The 22,944-nt window shown below is 47.7% G+C and overlaps 1 protein-coding gene, 1 long non-coding RNA gene and 1 other non-coding gene across 3 annotated transcripts in view; 2 read left to right on the top strand and 1 right to left on the bottom strand.

Moving 5' to 3' along the window:
• TCF7L1 (transcription factor 7 like 1) overlaps positions 1-22,944 on the top strand; it is a 160,775-nt gene that overhangs the window by 45,911 nt on the left and 91,920 nt on the right. The gene's annotated exons all lie outside the window — the stretch shown is intronic.
• Positions 7,039-22,523, bottom strand: LOC129510911 (uncharacterized). Its single transcript, XR_008664716.1, has 3 exons — positions 22,338-22,523; positions 20,271-20,407; positions 7,039-7,197 (listed from the first exon to the last, which is right to left on the bottom strand). It is a non-coding gene; the product is annotated as an uncharacterized LOC129510911 (long non-coding RNA).
• On the top strand, positions 16,405-16,477 carry TRNAR-CCU (transfer RNA arginine (anticodon CCU)). Its single transcript has one exon. It is a non-coding gene; the product is annotated as a tRNA-Arg (tRNA).

Genomic DNA, 22,944 nt, shown 5'->3' with positions numbered 1-22,944 from the left:
GAGCTCTGGAGGGAAAGAAGAGAGAAGAGGTGATGGGAGCTATGCTTCAGACAGCTGAAGAGTGTCACAGGCTGCAAATTTGTCTCTTTAGAAAGTCAGATCTGTCCAAAGGTGGAATGACAACCCAGCATCAATCATAATAATAGCTTATATTTTTTATGGGACACTTTATAGTTTGCAAAGCATTCACATGGGAGGTGGCAGGCTCCCTTCCCTTCTCTGGAGAGATTCAAGTCCAGGGAGAGATGTTGTTGAGGGGATTCAGGCCCTCTTGAGAGTTAGATGGATCCAGATGGGTGTTTCCCAAATGTGTATCAGAATTCTGCTTTCAAAATATTCAGTATCCTTCCTCTTTCTGTATGTGGCCGGAGGTGATCTCTGAAAATGGTTACTATTCACTTGACCCAGAAAACCCTGCAAAAATCATGCAAATCAAGAGGTTCAAATCTTCGAGGTCACTTTAAGAACATACTTGAACCGGCCCAGGCCATCCGGGGTATGCATATCCAAAAAGCACCAACTCTGGAGGATGTCTCTTTGTGTGCCATTCCATCATTGCAATGGTGGAGCTGGTAGGAGTGCACAGGCCAATGGTGCTGCTGGACATAGGGTCGGTGGCCAAAAAAAAGTGCTGAATTTTCTCTGTACATGCTTAAAAATGCAGAGAGTAATCCTGAACTTAAAGAGTTTTGAGGTAGGGATCCCTGGGTGGCGCAGCGGTTTGGCGCCTGCCTTTGGCCCAGGGCGCGATTCTGGCGACCCGAGATCGAATACCACATCAGGCTTCCGGTGCATGGAGCCTGCTTCTCCCTCTGCCTGTGTCTCTGCCTCTCTCTCTCTTTCTCTCTCTCTCTCTCTGTGACTATCATAAATAAATTTAAAAAAAATTTAAAAGAGTTTTGAGGTAGATTTTCTGGTCATTGAGCACATCCAGGTGAATAAAACCCCCAAGATGTGGCATAGAACTTCACAGGCTCACAGTTGGGTTCACGCACACGCAAGCTCTTCCTTCAATGTTGGGATGACTCTTACTGAAAGAGAGCACATTGTTCCTAAACCAGAAGAGGAGGTTGCATGGAAGAAAAAGATCTCTTAGAAGAAACTGGAGAAACAAAAACATAGGCCCGGCAGTAAAACAAAAACAAAAAATCAGTATCTTGGGGTTTGGGGAGACCTGGTGCATTGGCATCTGTGGGGGAGGGGCCCAGAAATATCCATTGGGTTCAGGCAGCTGGTTGGTCTGCCCAACATCCATAGGACAATGTCCACCACACGTGGCAGGGACGCCTGCCTGTCAAGTTCACTACTGGATCCCCACCCAGTGCCTGCCACACAGTAGGGGCTCGACAAACGTTTGCTGAGTCCATGTGCTGATATTTGCCGACATGATTACCTTGATCTCGCCTGCTGCCTTCCTCGTTGTCTGCAGTGTGGCCATGCCAGACTCCTTCCTACTCTTTAAACACGCTGCATGTGTTCACTCTGCCCAGCCTTTGCTTACACCACTTCCTCAAGGTGGATCGCTCCTCTACCTCTTCTGCTACACAAGTCCCCTGTTTTTGTTGCATGGTGACAGTATGGCAGGCCCTATGCTAGATATTGCTGACCCTTTAAGCCAGCCCATTACATCCTCAACCTTTTCTCCTGTGTTTCCACAAAGGAGAGAGGTCCTTTGAGTTTCTCTCAGAATGTAGCATTCCTTTTTTTTTTTAAACTTATTTATTATTTTAAATTTTTTTATTCATTTATGATAGTCACACACAGAGAGAGAAAGAGAGGCGCAGAGACACAGGCAGAGGGAGAAGCAGGCTCCATGCACTGGGAGCCCGACGTGGGATTTGATCCCGGGTCTCCAGGATCGCGCCCTGGGCCAAAGGCAGGCGCCAAACCGCTGCGCCACCCAGGGATCCCTTATTATTTTAGAGAGAGTGAGTACAAGTGGGAGGGAGGGAGGGGGACAAGCAGACTCCCTGCTCAGCATGGAGCCCGATGTGTTGCTTCATCCCATGACCTATGAGATCATGACCTGAGTGGAAATCACAAGTTGGACACTTAACTAACAGCCACACGGGTGCCCCCTGTAACATTTTTTTTTTAAGATTTTAATTATTTATTCATGAGAAACATAGGCAGAGGGAGAAGCAGGCTCCATGCAGGAAGACCGATGTGAGACTCAATCCCGGGACCCCAGGATCACACCCTGGGCTGAAGGCAGATGCTCAACTGCTGAGCCACCCAGGCGTCCCCCCCCGTAACATTCTTGATACCATGTAGGTGCCTCCCCCCACCCCCCACGGTGTTTATCAGTAGAGAATATTTTCAAGCTCAAAAATCTAGGGGATCCCTGGGTGGCGCAGCGGTTTGGCGCCTGCCTTTGGCCCAGGGCGCGATCCTGGAGACCCGGGATCGAATCCCACATCGGGCTCCCAGTGCATGGAGCCTACTTCTCCCTCTGCCTGTGTCTCTGCCTCTCTCTCTGTGTGTGTGTGACTATCATAAATAAATAAAAATTTATTGAAAAAAATCTATGTATATGAATACATATACACACACATACACGTATTTTTTTCCAAAACAAATTTACAAAATTGAAATCAATCTGTTGAGTTTATTTTATTATTTACGATAGTCACAGAGAGAGGGGGCAGAGACACAGGCAGAGGGAGAAGCAGGCTCCATGCACCGGGAGCCCGACGTGGGACTCGATCCCGGGTCTCCAGGATCGCGCCCTGGGCCAAAGGCAGGCGCCAAACCGCTGCGCCACCCAGGGATCCCAATCTGTTGAGTTTAATGTTTAGTTAAATGGTCTCAATTACTCAGCTCCTAGATAAGGGATTTAAAAGGATTGAGATGCATCTAGCATCATAATCCTGAAGTTTTTTGGGATGCTCTTCTATGGAGGATATGGGTTCTAGAGGGTTCTGTGGTCTTGAGCATCCCTTTGCCTTTATGGAGCTCACGGGGGGGGGGGGGGGGGGGGGGGTCTCTCCTCCTAGACTTTCATATTCTAAAGAGGTTAGTGACCTCCTAAGGTGAGGCTTGAGGAAATAATAACCATAATAAGAGTTAAGAGCTGACCTCTCTGGAGTGTTCCCTATGCATCCGGCACTGTTCCAGGTGCCTCTGTTTATTCCCTCACTTAATCTCTATAACAGCCTTAGGAGGTTAGTACCTATCAGCCCTATTAGCCCCGTTTTACAGGTAGGGAGGCCGAGGTGCTCTGACGTTTTGTGACTTGCTTAACGCCACATGGCCAGCAAAAAACAAATAGTTAGACTGCCTCCTCCCTTGCAGGTCTGAAGCACATGATTCCCAGGCCTGGCCGTAAGTCCCACTTTGCCAAGGGCTCATACAGAATAGCTGCCCCTGGACTGGGGCCATCAACTGTTTCTCCTGATAGAAAAAGAGAGGGGGCGGCTGGTAGATTCAGGTTTCATAAATTTATGAGGCAAGCTGCCCTGGGGCCCCGCCTGGCTTGAGGTCCTTTCAGGGGACTGGGGAAGAGACTTAGAAAAGATGGAAGTCTGGTGAGCAGGGGGTACCTGCGAAAGGGCTAGATCACCTGGTGAGCAGACCTGCCTAACAAGAGTGGCCAACGTGCCTTGGGGGCGGGGAAAGTGTGGAGGGAATGCATTCCTTGTCCAGTTTGGTGTGTGGCCAAAAATGAAGTATTAAGTAAGGAAGCCACATCCTTTAAAAGTGCCGAGAGAGGGACGCCTGGGTGGCTTAGCGGTTGAGCGTCTGCCTTTTGCTCAGGGTGTGATCCTGGTCTCGGGATTGAGTCCCACATCGGGCTCCCTGCGAGGAGCTTGCTTCTCCCTTTACCTGTGTCTCTGCCCCTCTTTGTGTATCTTTCATGAATAAATAAATAAAATCTTAAAACAAAGAAAAGTGCCGAGAGAGAGAGAGAGAGAGAGAGAGAGAGAGAGAGAGAGAGACTGCTCTGGAAGGCTGGAGAAGGTCTGGGAGGCTCTCAGAAGAACGTGTGCGTCCATGCTGGGCCCAGGCCCTGCTTGCTGCCAATGGCAGCAGAGGGAACAGATAGCCCATGGGAGCAAAGAATATGTGATAGGGAGAGAGTTTAGCATAGTGAGAGAATCCAGGGCAGCCCCTGGAGCCAAGGAGAAGCATTAACTCTCTAGTGATGGAATAATCAGAGAGGAGCAAGAGGTTGGCTGGCGCAGAGGGTAGGGGACTCTGCTTGGAAGAGAAAGTCTGAGGCCAGCATGTACCTCCAGCAAAGAAAACTGGTCTGCATCTTTTTGTTTTGTTTTGTTTTTTAATTTAAATTCAATTTAGTTAACATATACTGTTATTTCAGTGGTAGAGTTTAGAGTTTAGTGATTCATCAGTTGCATATAACACCCAGGCTCGTTACATTAAGGGCCCTCCTTAATGCCCATCACCCAGCTACCTCATTCCCCCCCCCCCCCACCGGTCTGCATCTTAAATCTAGGTTTATTGGTCTTGTGGTTTTATGTACAGTATCCTCAGGGCACTCACCTGGGTGCCACTGGTCTCCCCAGTACCTCAGTCACTGATCACTAAGCAGGCATTTATTTAATGAGTGTAATGAGTGCCCTTTGTCTGGTGCCAGGACTGGGGGGTACAGGGAAGGCATGCAAACATAGCCCCTACCCTCAAAAATTGTCTTTTATTGGGGAGACATGGAACTCTGTGTCACAGTTATATGGCATTGGGTGATCCCTGTGATGTCAGGTTACACCCAGAGTCTCAGACATAGAATGCCTAAGGACACAGGAGAAGGGAGCAGTCAGTCCATGGACTCATGGAGGAGGCAGGATGTGAGGCAGAGCTTGAGGGGTTAAGTGGGATTTCGTTTGAAGAGGAAAGGCAAAGATGGCAAGGAGAGACAAGGCCCTCAAACCTGAACTTGAATGTCACGGATGGAAAGGTGGACCTCCAAGCGTCTCAGGCCAGCCTGGCACCTGCAGGCGCTGCCGGCACAGGCTTCCCAACACTGGCCGTCTGTGAATGGGGGGGCCAAGATTCGGGCTCTGGAAGCCCTGAAAAGACAAAATGGGCTGCTGCTGGCCTGGGGTGCCAGGCAGGAGGGCTGGAGGGTGGCAGGAATGTGTTAACACCAGCAGCTGGCTGCTATCTGATCCTGGCTCTGGGTGACTTCCGCTTTCCCCATTGTTAACATACCAACCCAACTGTGAACGAATGAATGAGTGGGTAGAAAGGGTCCCTGTGTGGGCTATCACAGCCGGGATAAAATAACCCCAGCTCACTGCTCTCCAGAGAGCTTGCCCTGCCAGCCTTTGACATTGGGAAACCCCAGCTGGGAAATGGCCCTAATGAGTGGAAGCCCAGTGATCAGTGGTGTTTTTGTTGGGATAGAACACCTATTTTACAAAACAACCCCTCAATTATTAATTTTTTTTAAAGATTGTATTTATTTACTTGGCAGAGAGAGTAGGGGGAGCAGCAGGCAGAGGGAGAAGGGGAGGCAGGCTCCCCACTTGAGCAGAGAGCCAGACAACAGGGCCCTATCCAGTATCCTGGGATCACGACCTGAGCTGAAGGCAGATGCTTAAGCGACTACGCCACCCAGGGGCCCCCCTCAAATGGCTTAACCAAGACAAGTTAATTCCTTTTATTTTTTAAAAAGATTTTATTTATTTATTCATGAGAGACACAGAGAGAGGCAAAGACACAGGCAGAGGGAGAAGCAGGCTCCATGCAGGGAGCCCCATGTGGGACTCGATCTCTGGTCTTCAGGATCAGGCCCTGGGCCGAAGGCGGCGCTAAACCACTGAGCCCCCCAGGCTGCCCAAGACAAGTTAATTTCTATCTCCACTGCAGTCGGTAGCCCTGCACTTCCTTCTGGGACCTAGATCTTTCCATATAAAGGTTCTGCCATCTTTTGGAGCAGTGGTTCCCAAGTTTGAGTATGTGTCAGAATCACTGTAATAGGACAGATTGCTGGGCCCATTTCCACAGAGCCTGCATTTCTTTTTTTTTTTTAATTTTTATTTATTTATGACAGTCACATAGAATGAGAGAGAGAGAGGCAGAGACACAGGCAGAGGGAGAAGCAGGCTCCATGCACCGGGAGCCCGACGTGGGATTCGATCCCGGGTCTCCAGGATCGCGCCCTGGGCCAAAGGCAGGCGCCAAACCGCTGTGCCACCCAGGGATCCCAGAGCCTGCATTTCTAACAAGTTCCACCTGCTGCTGCCGCCGGTCCAGTCTGGGGATTGCATTTGGAAAACAGCCCTTCTAGGGCTTCATGGTTCTCCACTGAAGTTTCTACATCCAGTCAGGGGAGGAGGGATGAGAGAGCAGAAGTCAGGCAAAGTGCTTCCACTTAAAACCCCTAGAGAGCCTGAGAAATGTAGTTTTTTTTTGTCGTCCCAGGACGAAAGTAAAATGATGGTGTCTTGCCATGATTAAAAAGCATCCTGGGGATGCCTGGGTGGCTCAGTTGGTTAAGCATCTGCCTTCACCTCAGGTCATGACCTCAGGGTCCTGGAATCGAGCCCCAGGTCAGGCTCCCTGCTCAATGGGGAGTCTGCTTGTCCCTCTCTTCCTCCTGCTGCTCGTGCTTTCTCTCTCTCTCTCTTTTTATTTATTCATGAGAGACACACAGAGAGAGAGTGAGAGGCAGAGACACAGGCAATGAGAGAAGCAGGCTCTATGCAGGGAGCCTGATGTGGGACTCAATCCCGGGTCTCCAGGATCACGCCCCTGGGCTGAAGGCAGGCACTAAACCGCTGAGCCACCCAGGGATCCCTCTCTCTCTCTTTTTAAACATTTTATTATTTATTCATGAGAGAGAGAGGTAGAGACAGAAGCAGGCTCCCCACAGAGAGCCCGATGTGGGACTCAATCCTGGGACTCCGTGATCATGCCGTGAGCCAAAGACAGATGCTCAACCACTGAGCCACACAGGCATCCCAGTAAAATCTTTTTTAAAAAGCATCCTGATTACACCTGAAATAATAGATTACAGAAATCATTTCAAACGTGTGGACAAAATCAACCAAGATTTGTATTTACTCATGGTACAAAGGCCTTTCTGGAAGGCAGAACATTAACAGAGGTCATTATTGAATTTCCAACTTGTCTCTCCATGTTAGTACAAATCTGAGTCACTTGAGTCTCAGGTTCCTGTGATGGATGGTCCATGGTGTCCGCAGTCCAACTTCTGTCTCAGGCCTGGGGAAAACACTGCAAACAGTAGTCAATTCATTATTGTACATGGTGGACTTTATTTTAGCTGTTCCTGGCTCCTTCTCAGTGTCTTTCTTCATCTCTGTTGCCTGCTGACTCTCAGACCTATACTTGTATAGGGCAAGAGGTGTTTGGTAGTCTGAATCCTAGCCATGTTGCATAGGCATGTCATTTAGTTCAGACCTGATTTGGGGTAAAATTAGTGGGTGAATCAGTGGGTAGTTGTACACCTGCCTGTGCCTCGTACTCTAGAGGATTCAGGAAGACACACCTCCAGGCCATTTTCAGTGAGCTTACCTAGGCATAGAGGCCATTGTAATCCAAATAAAAGAAGTGAGTGTTAAGGGGGGATGGTAAGTGTGTCGGCCAATGGTTGAATGAGAGAGCTCAGCTCAAGGCAGAGAATGGCCCTAAAAACTCTGTGCTGCTCAACCTCAGTTCTGGAGCTTCAGGCTTAGCTCTGGGAGCTGCAGTTTTAGCAAGTCTTAGACAAACAGGTGATAGTGAGACAAACAGAGGCCCAGGTCTGGAGAAAGTGGAAGGTGATGGGGCATGTTGGCCACCATGATGTTGTCAAGTCATGGGCAGGGGTGTTATATAACAAGTGGTTCCAGGGGGAGGACAAGGGGAGGACCCAGGCAAGACCTAGGTAGATAGAAGGAGGACAGGGGTTCACAGCAAACACACAATCAAATCATTATGTTGTACACCTTAAACTTAACAACATATTATGTCAATTCTATCTCAATGAATCTGGAAAAAATGGGGGGGGGGGGAAGCCATTCCAGTCAGCAGAGGGACCCTGAGGGTAGGGTAGGGCACAAGAAAGGGCCTAAGGAATGGCCCGATGGCTTTGACAACCAGGAAGAGGGGCTGGACTAGGCCTGACAGGCAAAGTTATGGAAAGTAGAGTCTGGCTGAGGACTGTGGGATATTCAAGGGGAAAGGTCACCTGAAGGTGACTTTAGAAGTTTATTGGCAGCCCCAGTGGCTCAGCGGTTTAGCGCCGCCTTCAGCCCAGGGTGTGATCCTGGAGACCCAGGATCGAGTCCCACATCAGACTCCCTGCATGGAGCCTGCTTCTCCCTCTGCCTGTGTTTCTGCCTCTCTCTCTCTCTCTCTCTCTCTCTCTCTCTCTCTGTGTGTCTCTCATGAATAAATAAATAAAATCTTAAAAAAAAAAGTTTGATGATGAGGGAATGAAGGGACAAGGGGCACATACATATAAGAGTCAACTTGCAGGAGAAAGGTCTTCTAGTCTTTGGTAGTTCTGGCATCTTTGTGATGGTGATTACGAAGAGGCCTCCTTACCTGGAGAGCCCAGTGGAGGATGTTATCAACAGTCCACCCTCTCCTGGTGCATCCTTGCCAGGTACAAGCACAAGACTGCAGCACTGAATTTCTCACAGCAGATGCCATTGTGTGTGGACCGAGAGGGTGGCCCCACTGATGATGCTCCCTGCCCTTGGTTTGGGGGTCGGCCAGGGCAAGGCAGGCTCTCAGTGACTGTATTTCCCTCTGTTTCAACGCCCAGCCCTCTGCTGCTCTGCCTGGGCCTTCCCGTGTCAGGAAGCGGGCCTTTCCCAGTTGATTCGGCTCAAGAGCTCCTGTTCTGGCCAGGTGTGAGGTCTCTCACGGCAGCCCTCCCTTCTGATCCTCACAGCAAGGTGAAGACTCTTACCATCTCAGAGAGGTCAAGGCCCTGCCCTAAGATGTCACAGCAAAGTTGAGTGACAGGGTCTGCCTGTGTCTCAGTTCTCCAGCTCCACATCTGGAGCTCATTCCAGCCTTCGGGATCCTTCTTAGTTTTGCGTGACTGCCTAGGCAGGGCCTAAGGAACGCCTGGGGAATCAGCTTTAGGTGAGTGTGCTCTAGGAACAAGAAGTGAGGTCATAATAAGCAGCCTGCACTGAGGACCTACTCTGCCAGGCCCATGGATTGACGCATGAATCCACACCACAGCAGTTAACAGATGAGACTGCTGAGGCACAGGAAAGCTAAGTGGGTTGCCCAGTCCTGAGCAGGTGTCAGACATTAGAGCCCTCACACTTAACCCCAGGGCAGCACAGGCACCTCACAGAAGCTCACTTGGCTCCTGGTGGCCTTTGGTTCCATGAGGGTTGTATGGTCTGTGCTCGCGAGTTTTCTCAAGAGACTGCCTTGAGCAAGAGAATGACTGTATCCAAGCCTGAGGTGCCACGCTGCACTAGGACTGTGGCAGCTCCTGGCCGGTGGCGGCTCTTTGTGGCTAACTGGTAGAAAAGCTCATGGTCAGAACTGAGAGGGCCTCATTTTCCGTGTGGTGCTCATAGACTTAGCCTCCTGGTCTGTTTGTATGCTCTGCTGCTCATTTTAATTTGAGCGTCATGTTCTCCGAGCTGCCTGGCTGGGAGATAAGGGTTTACTCCAGTCAGGAGAGGATCCCCGGTGGGGGGAAATGTTTTCAGGGCCCCTTCAAAGTGAAACGGAAAAGCTGAGGGCTTGCTCCAGCCTGCTGTGACTCCTCCTTGCCCTAGGGGGCGCTGCGGAGACTGGATGCCTCCTCTCTGAACACTCTTCCTGCGTGGACTGGAAAAACAAGCAACGGTAGCCTGAGATCTCATGGGACCACATTTCCTGGATTTAAAATTTTCATTTCTGTTGTTTCTAGGATTCTTATCCCTCAGATTATACGACACAGATTTATGGTTTGGTAAATATGATTACATGACCATATGGCGTCTGTCGTGCCTCCTAAATTACCATAGGTGAAAATTTTGCTTCTACAGAGTTGTAGGGTTAAAAGCTCTTGATTGTTCTTGATTCTTTTGAAGTTGGTGAAATTAGGAAACTCCAGAAACAAGTGCCCCCCAAGGCATTTACCTGAGTAATTCCATAAGACAGCCATGTAAAAGAAATAGGAAACTCAGGAAGGAAGATGCTAGATAGGCAGTAAATAGATCTTCCATATTATTCCCCTGTTTGAATGGAAATTATTTATTTTGAGCTAGATTTATACTAAACTGAAGAAACATCAGCAACTCCATCCTTTTACACTTATGTACGCACTCTTCTTTGTGTGTAAGTTGGTGCACACCCTGTATGAATATCTGCTCATGTTGGGCAAATTTAGTTTGGTGGAAACTCATCACCAGCATCACCACCACCAATGATTGTGGACCAGAGAGAGATTTTGGAAGAACTGACTTTGGCATTGTCAAGTAGGTGGAACTTTTCAGAAGGTCATCTTTATCCCTCTGACTCCTCTCTAACCATCTCTTTTCTCCCAAGTATATAGTGCTTTTTTTTTCATTTTACTTCCTTTTAGAATGTCCTCTTGGCTGTTAGCTGGAGAGTTCTTGAAATTTGATTCACCTCAGGATTTAAAGCTCATATCTTATCTCTCCCAAAGGAATTTTCTGGATGAGCTCCTATGCAAAAGGTATGACTGTCTAATAGTGGAATTTCAGTCATCTGGGACACACCAGAGATGTGTTAAGAGGTTCTTCCTGGTATCCTGTGAATAACAGAACTCGAGTTATCTCCATGTGTCCTGATTTTTCTTCCGTAAAAGTTTAATACTTTATGTTTGTCTGTGATCCATTTTGAGTTACCTTTTGTGTAAAGTATGAAATTGAAGTTGATGTTATTTCATGTCCAGTCACTCCAGCACCGTTTGTTGAAAAGGCTATAGGTTCCCCAATGAATTCATTGCAGTGTTATTAAAAGTCACCTGGACATATTTGTGTGGGGGCTGATTGTATGTTTCCTGTTCTGTTCCATTGACCTATGTGTTTATTCCTCTACCACTACCATGCTGTCACAATTACTCTAGTTACATAGTAATTCATAATTCACATTGGGAATAAAGATTCCTTTATTCTTTTTCAAAATTATTTATACTCTTTTAGGGCCTTCCTATTATGTTCACAAAGAAACATATATGAATGTTCATAGCACCATTACTCAAAATAGCCACAAACTAGAACCTACCCAGATGTCCTTCAATGATGAGTGATTCAACAACAAACCAGTGCATCTACACCATGGAACACTACTTAGCAGTAGAAGGGAACAAATAACCAACGCAGAAACAATGTGGATGGACCTCAAGGAAATGATGCCAATCTTCAAAGCCTACATACTGCACTATTCCATTTATATAACATTCTTGAAATAATAAAATTAGAAATGGGAACAGGTTAGTGGTTGTCAGGAGCTAGAGGTGGGATAGGTGATTGGCATCCTCCCCATGAAGGAGGGAGTAGCACAAGGGAGTCCTGTAGGGATAGTACAGTTTAGTGTCTTGATTGTGGTGGTTATACAAAGTTACACATGTAATAAAGTTGCATGGGTTCCCACACACATGAGTGCTTGTGAAACTGATAAAATCTTGTGGTGCCTGGCTGGCTTGGTTAAGCCTCTGACTTTGGCTCAGGTCATGGATCTAGAGGTTTTGGGGTTGGGCTCCCCACTCAACAGGGAATCTGCTTGTCCCTCTGCCCCTCCCCCTGCTATCCCTCCCTCCAATAAATAAATAAAACCTGAAAAAAAAAACCCTAGTAAAATTTGAATAAGCTTTGTGGGTCGTGCCGGTGTCACTACCCTAGTTTTGATAGTGTACTATAGTTATTTATGCAGTGTATTCACATCAGGGGAGTGTGGGGTGAAGAATGCGTGGGACTCCCTATTCATTGCTTTTCAGTTTCCTGTCTATAATTATTTCACACTGAAAAGTCAAAAAAAAACCTCAAAGAAAACAATGTTATGGTCTGTTTATGTTGCATCAATAATGGCAAACCTATAAAAATCTGGACGTGTTGCCTCTGCAGAAGGAGGGCAAGTGGCTTCTGGTTCTATAACATTTTATTTCTTTAAAAAAACCCCAGGAAAACAGCAAATATGACAAAATGTTACCATTTGTGAATTTGGGTTGATGAGTTTATTGGTTTTTAGGTTTTTCTCTGTCCTTTCTTTTTATATGTTTGAATTATTGCTTTATTTAAAAAATGAAATAAATGTAAGAAAACCAATAATTGTGCCAGGGTACATACCTGTCTCCTGTTATCTTGATTTGTTCACAGAATTTATCTGAACATTTAATATTTCTGTAGTAAAACTGCTACTCACTCATAGACTTCTTCCTTCTCTCCATGAATTACCAGCTCTGGGTCGGGAAGCCTAAGAATATCATCCATCTTTTTTACTATGACAAGCTAATTTAATTTTAATTGCTCTTTATAGTATTGCATTATGAGGAGGAACTATCTTTAATTATCTTTTTGGGGGGTTGTTTCTAAAGTAATGTGATCTTGGGAGCTGAGAATCAGCGTTTCCAAGAGTAGCCACCTGACTGTGAACGTACAATATTTGTGCGCAACAGTGTAAACAGACTTCTCTGCTCCTCTGACTGGCAGAGGCTGCCCTCCCCTTGAAGCAATTAAAAGAATTCCAGGTGGGTGGTTCTCTCCCCTTCCAAGTCCTATTTCAAACTACAAATGTCGGTTCAGAGATTTTTCTCCCCCTGGAAAATACCGAGTGGCACAAGAATGGGGCCAGGTTTTTCCAATCGTCATTTAAATAGTGGCTGCGCCCTTTCGAGATCATTTTTCTTAGTGACATGTTAAACAATCTCAGGTCAGCCGGAGTCCTTAAAGGTCACCGTGGGTGTCAGGAATGCAGCCCTAACCAGTGTACAGGATAGGCACACGGAGGCGCCCTTCGGCTCCTCTGGCCCGGAGCCCCATCTCACTGGTCAAGAAAAGGGTATTCTGTTTATTTATTGTTGGTTGGCTTTTAATTTCTGCCTCTACCCCCTGGCCTCCTCCATGCTCGGCCACGGTCGGCTGCTGTCACCCACTCGGAGTCAGGGGTACTGTGTAGTTGGTGCCCAGAGATGCCGTTGAAGCTGTAGAGAAGTCTGCACCCCGCTCTTTGTGGAGTGGGCTGGAGTCCTCTCGGCTGCCCAGTGGCTTTTGTGTGTGTGCAGCTTTCAGCTCCTGTCTGTCAGTCTGAATGGGTCCATTCAAGGGCATTCATGCGCCTCGGAGACCCCGGCCGCTTGGACACAATCAGCTGAGAAGGGCGCTGTGGGCTCTGCACATGAGAATGCGCCTGCTCGGCCTGCCTCCAGAAGCCCCGATTGTTCGGCGGAGCCCGGGCCCGCGAGTGAGCCCGGAGGGGTGACGCCCGACAGCCGTTTGGGGCACATTCATTTTGTGCGCTCGGGGGCTTGGGAGGGGAGGGGTGGGAATACCTTGCACCAAAGGAGGAATGTGCCAGCATGGACCTGCTTACGCTTATCTTTGGCTCTGACCTTCAGCTTTTATCTTTGTGTATCATCCATCTGACCCCCTGCTTGAGAATGTAGACCTTGCCTTTTTTTAATTCACAGTCCTCTGTCCCCTAGGCTCTCAGGAAGTGCTTCTTGGATGGGTGAACGGGGTCGGTGCTCCTTCCATGTAGGCCGAGAGGGCACAGATGTAGACGCACTTTACTGTTCTTGGAAGAGGCTGTACTGCTTGCGTTGCAGGCAGTCTCCTCAACTGGGGTTGCCTCAGTTTTGGAGGGACAGTAGAATTGAGACCCTGAAGGGACGAAAGAGTATTTTCAAGGCGGCAAGTGGCCATAGAGAAGGATCTTGAGGAGGCCAGGGACCTGCCTCTGGAATCTGAAAGATCAACCAGAGGCTGGTTTGCAGGAAGGGGCAGTACCTTGGGCTGGCTTGGAACTAGTTGGTGGTAGATGCGGATTTGGGAGCATGGACTTAATTGACTCCCCGAGGCTTGTGCCATTTGGCAGCCAGCACCCTGGAAACCTCTGGCTTTCAGCTCTGGCTTGTGTCCTTTCTGTGGCTCGGGCACCCTGGGATCATACTGTGAGCAGTGGGGATTGAAAAGCACAGACCAAAATGCCAAGGGGCCCTGGTGTTCCCCAGCATTGCAAAGTTGTATTTGGTGATCATAGTAGCAGTAGTGGTATGAACAGAAGAAATAGAATCTTCCATTTGTTGGGAGTTTACTGGGTTAAGTGATTTCTATGTAATACTTCATTTGACTTAATTAAGCTGTTAAGCTGTTTTACATACACACATGCACACACACACTTGTAAAAATATATGCATAAAGTGCTTTAAGCACTTTGAGGTAGGAAAGATTATTATTCCCATTTACAGATGGAATAGCTGAGGGTCAAAAACATTAAGTGGCTTCCTAAGGCTTGTGGCAGAGATTCAGTGGAGACAAGGGCTCAGCTCTTAGCAGTTAGGGTGAGGGCTGTGGTAAGCAGTACTCTGGTGCAGAGAAACAAGTGATTGTCATAATTTCTACCTTAGTAAAAACTAAGAGCACGAGTGGGGAGAGAGGCAGAGGGAGAGGAAGAGGAGAAGCCGGCTTTCTCTGAGCACAGAGCCTGACGCAGGGCTCGATTTCTGGACCCCAAGATCATGACCTGAGCTGAAACCAAGTCAGACGCTTAACCCACTGAACCACTCAGGCTCCCCCAGTAGAAACTAAATTAAAAAAAAAAAAAAGAGGAGAAAGGGAAGCACATACCTTTTTTTGAGCCATGGCATTAAAAAATATATGAATCCTACCAAGGCTTTCAGAGCCTCACAATTTAGCTGGGGAAATGTTTCAACCCAGAAACTTTCCAAACTGCTGGCAGCTGGAGGGGTGGTGGCATCTGTGCTGAGGACAGGAAGGAAAGAGCTTTCCCACATCCCCTGGGGAGGTGGTCACAAGCCCATTGGGACAAATGCATGGCCTTTCCTCCTGAGAAAGGAATTGATTTGCTCCAGGGTGAATGGAAGGATGTGGCTCCACTTAACATGATACCAGCTTCAAGACATCAGCCCCCACAGCTTCTCCTGCAAAGCACTGGCACGACATAAGGACTCAGAGACGAGTGCTCCGTGCTAGCTCAGACCGGGGTGAGTCACCGGACTGGCTGTGAGATGGGATAGTGCTCCCGTAGGTATAGTCAGCACTTGAGGCAGTGTGTGCTTGGTGCTCTTCTGTCGTGAGCATCAGAAGTTGAGTTCTTCACCGGCTACGATCAATGTCCTACAAGGGGAGGAGACTTCATATTCAACTGCATAGGGCGAAGCCATGCACAGGGAGGGGACAAAGATTTACCCCCAGGCCACAAGCGAAATCATTTTGCAGCATGGAACTTGGCATAGTTTTGTTTTTTTACTGTGGTCCCAGAACCCCTTTCTCCTCTGCCTCAGGGACTGTGTGCTGCATTTGACTGGAGTGTTCCACTGCCAGGCAACTGTGTGGGCCCTGCTGCTGAGGCCTTGGTGGTCTCTCTGCAGAGATTCTGCTTCCCTTGCACCTATGGGACTATTTCAGCCTAGATAAGGTGGGTCAGACTGCCAGGGACAAGGCATGTTTTCTGCCATCCTTGTTTCTCATTCTGTAAGCCTTGGAAAGACCTTGAGCAAATGACTCCACCACTGCACACTTGGTTGTTTCATCTGCAAAATGGGAATGACTGTAGAAATGGGGAGGCTTCGCTGAGATGACACATGTAGTGCTCTGACACCTAGTAAAGACTTAGTGAAATGAGTTCAGTTTTTTCAGTCGAATGGATTGTGTCTAGGCCTGGGGGAAGCTGATGGTTATTACAGTAGCTGTGACACCACTGGCTGGCCGCCTTAAATATATATAGAGCAGTTGGGCTACAATAGCCTTGGTTTTTCTGCCCTTATATCCTCATGGGTGATGGAGGGTGGAGCCTGGGGAGGACAGTGACTTGTCCAATCTGGATGGACATGTCTAGAAACTGGGAAGTTCATTCTAAGCAGTGTTCAGCCCAGACTGAATCCCAGACCATGGGTTTTTTCTTTCTTTTTCTTTTTTTCCCTCTCTCTGTCTCTGAAGGACATCATTTGGACAATTGGCAAGAGTTGAATAAAGTATGTAGATGAGATGATAGTGTTGTTATCAATGTGAACTTCCTGATTAGGCAAATAAACTGGTAATGTAAGAAAATGTCTTTTTTAGGAGATGTATGCTGAAGTATTTAGAGGTAAGGGGGTATCTTGTGTAACTTAGTCTTAAATGTTCAGAGAATAAACTACATGGGGAGAGAGAAAGGACAGATTAAATGTTAACATTTGGGGTATTTAGGTGGATGGAATCCATTTTACTCTCGAACATGTCAGTAGGGCTAAAATTATTTAAAAAACAAAACAAAACAAAAAACACCTCATCTCAGGGTGCCTGGCTGGCTCAGTTGGTAGAGCATGAGACTCCTGATCTCAGGGCCATGAGTTCAAGTTCCACGTTGGGCATAGAGCCTACATCAAACAAACAAACCAGCCCTCATCTGGTTAGGGCTCACATGAAATGATCGCACTTGGGTGTCCGAGTCATTGCAAAATAGACCCATGATCAAGATGATGTTTCTAGTGACTCCAACCCTTGTGTGGTAGTAGGGCATTCGTGTGAAAGGGTGGGGGTACAGTGGCCCCTAGGAGTGGAGTGGGAAAGGCCATCTGAGTGAGGAAAGGAGGAGAGGGTGGATAAACTGAGAAAGAAGTAGCCTGCGAACGTGATACCTTTCTACCAGAAACGGAGGGCAGTGGTGTGGGTAGAGAATAGGAGAATTAGCTCTAACTTGGGCCTTGGAGAGTGAAACTGTAGGAGAACCAGGCAGGTTCTTTCTGATGTACAGGGTAGTGGATGGGTAGGTGAGAAGATCCTAGAAGGGTGCCTAGGACCACATGGTGCTTTAAGACTAGTCAGACTTGAAGGGTGGGGTGTAGAATATGGGCTCCGAGGTGCCCTTGAACCCAGGGCAAAGAACCTGTGTGATTTACACAACTAGCATCTCCTGGAGTGCCACATCACAGTAGACACCTTGGGAGTGGGTTGTCACAGAACAGGAGGAACCCCTGGCATGAGACTTGAGGCTGAATCCTCGTCAGGTCCATGGAGATGGCAGCAGGAAGCTGTTGCAGCCTGTGGAGTCTGTTGTGAGGCCTGGTGGTGTGCAGACCCCCCTACTTCAAGTTTATCCACTCCACAGTGCTACTTTATTTGAAAATAGCACACGAATGGTTCTTGTTGCAAAAGATTCAAACCAAACAGAAGGAACATGCCAGTGGCCTCCTCCAGCCCCACCCCTGTCCCATCCCAGAAGTAACAGGTGTGGACAGCTCCTTATGGTCCCTCTTCAGATCTCTGCGGTGTCATGTTTGCAGAAGGGTTGGGCTTATGGGCTCTGGAGCCAGACTTCCTGGGTTCACACAACCACTCCACTACCTACAAACTTTGTAACTTTGGGCACGTTACCTACCCTCATCGAAGCCGGCATTCCCTCATCTGTACAATGAGATTAATCATACAGACCAAATAGGTGTGTTGTGGACACTAAGTGAGTTGGCACATGAAAAGTATCTAGAACAGGGCCTGGCATGTAGTAACTGTTCGAGAAATGTTCGTTGCCCTCATCTATTGACATAATAAAGACCTATTTTTTGGTGGTTGTTAAAAAACAAGTCCTATTCTATTTTCATCACTAGGGTTCTTAGTTACAAGCAGCAGCTCTCAGCTGGCTGAGAGCAGTGGAGAAGGAATTTCTTTCAAAGACATCAGGGTGCTTCCCAGACTTGCTGAGGAGGCTATGGGCTCAGTCTGTGGAGACCAGGCAGCAGCCCAGACCACGGCCACCATTATGCCACAAAACCGGACTGATGCCACTGCTACAGTTAATGTGCTGGCATGTGGCCCCCAGGGTGTGGGGGGTGGACCCTGTCTCCCACCAGGACTTGAAGGGGGCAAGGATTCCTAGATATGGGGAGGGGGATTCAGATGCCAGGGGCCCAGCGTCTCCCCGAATAGTGTATTATTTGCCTGAGCTGCTGGAGTCCATGGAGACCCACCTACATCTCAGTCTTTTTCACGGTTGTATAGTATTCCCAAAATGGACTTGACTTATTCCTGCACTCCTGTAGTGCTGAACTTGTAGGCTGTTGATGCTTCTTGCCCTATCCCACCATGTCCCACTGAACACACTTGTTACATATATCTTGACAGCAAAGTGGTTCTTCTGTTGGATAGATTCTTAGAGATGAAAAAGTATACATGTATTTTCGTTATTGTTCAAGGTAACATTTCTTACATTCTGTGGACATCAAAAGACATTTTGAATACAAGTAAAAATTGTGGTAAGGAGACCTGGGTGGCTCAGTGATTGAGTATCTGCTTTTGGCTCGTGATGTGATCCCAGGATTTAGGGATCAAGTCCCACATCAGGCTCCCTGCAGGGAACATGCTTCTCTCTCTGCCTGTGTCTCTACCTCTCTCTGTGTCTCTCATGAATAAAGAAATAAGTCTTAAAAAAAAGTTGTGGTAAAATACACATAACATAAAATTTACTCTCTTAGCCTCTCATAAGTGTGTAGTTAAATACCACCCTACAATGTGTAGCCATCACCACCATCTGTCTCCAGGACTTTTTTCGTCTTCCCAATCAGAAATTCTTTCCCCAGTGAACAGCTTCCTATTCCTCCTCCCCATGGCAACTCCCTTTCTACTTTGTGTCTTTATGAATTTGGCTGTCAAGCAGTTGTTATAGTTTTATCACAAAAGTCATCCACATGGGAGTGATTGCTGGAGGGCTAAGGGATGATTTTGATTTGAGAACGTGAGCATCTTTGAAGAGGGTGGGAGTGAGAAGCAGAGACACCACCCTCGGTAATAGTTCAGATTTTTTGAGCACTTCCAGTGTGCCTGGCTTCCTGCCCCGCTCGTGTAGTGCTTCCTGCTGCAGCCATGCCCCACAATCGCCACCATCGGAACTTTGACAATCGGGATGTCTGGGCCAGGTCTGGTGATGGGCCTCATTATCAGGACTTCATAAGGCTCCAAGTGATTTCAGTGTGCAGGCGTGGTCAAGAACCCCTGCTCTAGAAGATAACTGCACTTAGTCAACACCCCCATCTGGGACAGGGATTAGGATTATTACTAATTTACTGATAGAAAACCAGGTCTGAGACAGTATTACACAGCCAGGAAGGCAGTTCCTGTTGTTACCCTCTCTCCTGAGATGATTTCCACTCACCTGCCCCCATGCTGAATGAGGCCCCCTGTTCTTTCTCCTTCATAATGCTAGAAACACTGTGTGATGATGTATTTGCCTGTTTCGATTCCCCAGTTGCTGGCATGCAATAAGTTAGAGATGAATGAATGGGAAGAAAGCAGTGCACACACAGGTGGAAAGTCAAGAGAATTCCCTGCTCTCACTCTGATAGGGCATAAGAACAGATATGAAAGTGACCTGTTTTTCAGAGGCAGGTGAGGGGCTTGGACCAGTTGGCTGTGATCTTGCTCAGACTTAGAGTCACCTTCTGAAAGTGGGGAATGACAGGCAGTAGGGCTGAGTGACATGGGCTAGAAGGTCAGAGGGAGGTGAGGTGGGATGCCCTAGCAGGACCTGGGTGCAGGGCTGGGTTGAATCTGCCCCAGCTTGTGCAAGCAGACACCCTCAGCCAGAGAGCCCTGGAAGGTTATCAGGTGATTTCCAAGTCTCTGCCCTGGGTCAGTGCTTTGGGGGTTTCTCAAATGTTGAGCTTGATTTTTTTAAAATTTATTTATTTATTTATTTATTTATTTATTTATTTATTTATTTATTTATTTATTTATTTATTTATGATAGTCCACAGAGAGAGAGAGAGAGAGGCAGAGACACAGGCAGAGGGAGAAGCAGGCTCCATGCACTGGGAGCCCGACGTGGGATTTGATCCCGGGTCTCCAGGATCGCGTCCTGGGCCAAAGGCAGGCGCTAAACTGCTGCGCCACCCAGGGATCCCGATTTTTTTTTTTTAAATTCTCTTTTCACCGTGTAAAAATGTGCAACCAAAATAAAATATGACCAATTAAATAACCCACATTTCAACATACTAGAGACTAATGATGCTGCCAAAATACCCCACATTGGGGCAGAGAAGTCCCCTGCCTATGTCTGTGTTGGAATTCTTATAATAAGTGTGGTATTGGTTAGGAAGCTTGTAGCGATACCTCAGGTGTGTTAAATATTCAGGCATGCGTAGTCTCCTCTCATGCCTTTTTGCAGGTACTCACCCATGCTCTTGGTGGGCCTGGCTTGGGGTATCTTCATAGCTCAGTGGCCAGTTTAATAACATATGATGTGTCACTTTGTGGAAGTGTCTCATGATGGGTGGTTTCATTGCAGGGTTTAGATGCATCTTGTTTGAATTCTGTATTTGTGATAAAGAAACAAGCAAGGCAGGTTCAGGGTATGGAGCCTGGGCATGATTCCCAGCTCTACCACGTGCTACCTGTGTGGCCTTGGGTAAGTCACCTAACCTCTCTGTGCCTCCTTTTTGTCATCTATTAAATGATAATATCACGAGTTTATATAAGTGCAGGTAAAGTGCTTAGAACAGTGTCTAGCAAATAATAATTATCATCTAAGAATTTTCTGTTGTTTCTAGTCTTGCTGTCATTCTAATGATTGCCCTCTGACACCAAAATAGTCTACCACTATTTCAAGCCTTGGACAGATTGAACTCATGCATTCTCAACCAGACTAATATTGCCTCCAAGGGGACAAAAAATTCTAGCTATGGTAGTGGTGCACGGCCCTCCAGAGGGTCACTGCACTTAAAGAAATACACAGTGTGGGACACCTGGGTGGCTCAGTGGTTGAGCGTTTGCCTTTGGCTCAGTGCATGATCCTGGAGTCCTGGGATCGAGTCCCACATCAGGCTCCCTTCATGGAGCCTGCTTCTCCCTCTGCCTATGTTTCTGCCTCTCTCCCTCTCTCCCTCTCTCCCTCCCTCTCTCTCTCTCTCTCTCTGTGTGTGTGTTTCTCATGAACAAATAAAATCTTTTTTTTAAAAAAAGAAATACACAGCGTATCTATGGTATTAAAATTTCACGGAGGGGGAGAGCACAATAGACAAAAATGTCTACCAAGGTGGGGGCAATAATGAAGGAAAGGTTGAGAAACCCTGATTTAACGAAAGACTCTCCTAAGATCACAAGGCATTCTCCTGAAAGCCTGTTAGCATTTGCTACCACTTACCTGTGGAAATCAAGATTTTTCCCAGTTCTCTGCAATTAAATACAAAATTCAGTAAAAAAGTACAATATGATGTGGCTTTTACAAGACAACGCTCCTCTACAGCTGTGGATTTCAGGGTGCGCTGCGAAACACCTTTGTCCTTCTCATTGACTTATCTGATTCTTATGTTCAGGATTTGTGTGCTCGTACAACAAGAGTTTCCTCTGCTGAGGGTTTGAGCAGCCCCCCGTCGTGAGTCCTGGCAGGTTAGGTGGCAGGTAAGGGCTCTGCTTGGGAGCCTGCCTGTGGCCGGGTGGGGGCAGGGGGGGTGGTGCCCCCCCCCCCCGGCTCCTTGGAGAGGCAAGTGCCGCGTGAGCACCGGGCATGGTCGCCGACGTGCAGGGTGGTGGGCAGAGGTCCTGGCACGAGGTGAGGCCATCCACGGGACTCCTCAGAAAAGTTCGGGCCCCGTGTTCAGCGTGATGAAAGACAAAGACCCTCTTTATTGCCACCGAGGTGTGTGGGGGGCTGAAACCCCCAGATGGGGTACAAGCCTGAAAACCAAAGCAAGTTGACCAGCAACCTTAGGTTACAGTCACGTGGCCTATTACTCCTGAATTTCCCATTTGGGGTTTTATTAGCTTGTAGTCAAAGGCGACATTGTGAAGAAACTCAGATTAGAATTCCACTCATAAAACAGCTGGGAGAGGGAGAGTGGGATGGAGAAGCCAGGGAATGGCACAGAGGGGTCACTCCCCCAAATCAGAACCCCAACAAGCGCCATCTGTGGGTGTTCCTGGCTGGTAGTGAAGGAGCTGCGAGCCCGAGCCCCGGGAGAGGTGGAGGTGGCTCCCTCCTTTCTGCTCTCAGGCTGGAGGGTCCTCTGATCTAGGAAGAAGTTCCCACGGCCAGTGCTGGGTTGGGGCCCCGACAGCCTCCCACAAACATACTAATGAACAGCACGCACCGGCCATGACTTTGCCAATTGGAAACAGCTTTGGGGCCCCAACACGAGTGTGGAGCCTAATGCAGACCTGATGGGGGGTTCACCAGCTTCTGGGAATATAATGAATATCAGATAAGCAGTGTTCCAGATAAGTGAACACTTGGGGGTAGCTTACCTGAGATGAGGAGGTGAAATGAACCTCTTCTTTCCAGCCCCGGAAGGAGAAGAGGTTTGTTTGGGGGAGGCCAGGTGGCGGGCCGTAGAGGGGTGATTCCATTTGACCAAGTCAGAAGGTGAAGACGGTGGCCTTGAGGGTTTGCAGTTTTCCCAGACTAAGGCTTCATCCCTGCCGCCTGCTGCCTGTCCCTGCCACCCGTGCCCAGTGGCTGTTCCTACTGGTTCAAGTTGGAGTCCCAAGGACAAAATTGTAATCCGATCCCCACCCCAACTCTGGTGACCTTGGTATGTGTCTTAGACATTTTGTACTTCAAATTTTTGGTCTATAAAATGGCAACCTGCTGATCTTTTCTTTTCTTTTCTTTTTTTTTTCAATGTGAGAGAGACAATAAAATAAAATCCCTGTTCTAGCAGCCAGAAACTGCAAGCCATTTAAAATTTTGTCTGTCTCATGTTTATGAGAAAGGATAAAATAACAGATATCTAAACCAACACTAGGGACCCTTTTAAAAGCTCAAATTCTAGGGCAGAAGTTCTCAGTTCTGGCTCCATATTAGCATTAACTTTGTGTGTGTGTGTGTTTTAAGATTCTACTTATTTATTTG

The sequence above is a fragment of the Nyctereutes procyonoides genome, unplaced genomic scaffold (assembly GCF_905146905.1).
Source record: "Nyctereutes procyonoides isolate TBG_1078 unplaced genomic scaffold, NYPRO_anot_genome, whole genome shotgun sequence".
NCBI lineage: Eukaryota > Metazoa > Chordata > Mammalia > Carnivora > Canidae > Nyctereutes > Nyctereutes procyonoides.
This window is presented reverse-complemented; position numbering and strand designations above follow the sequence as displayed.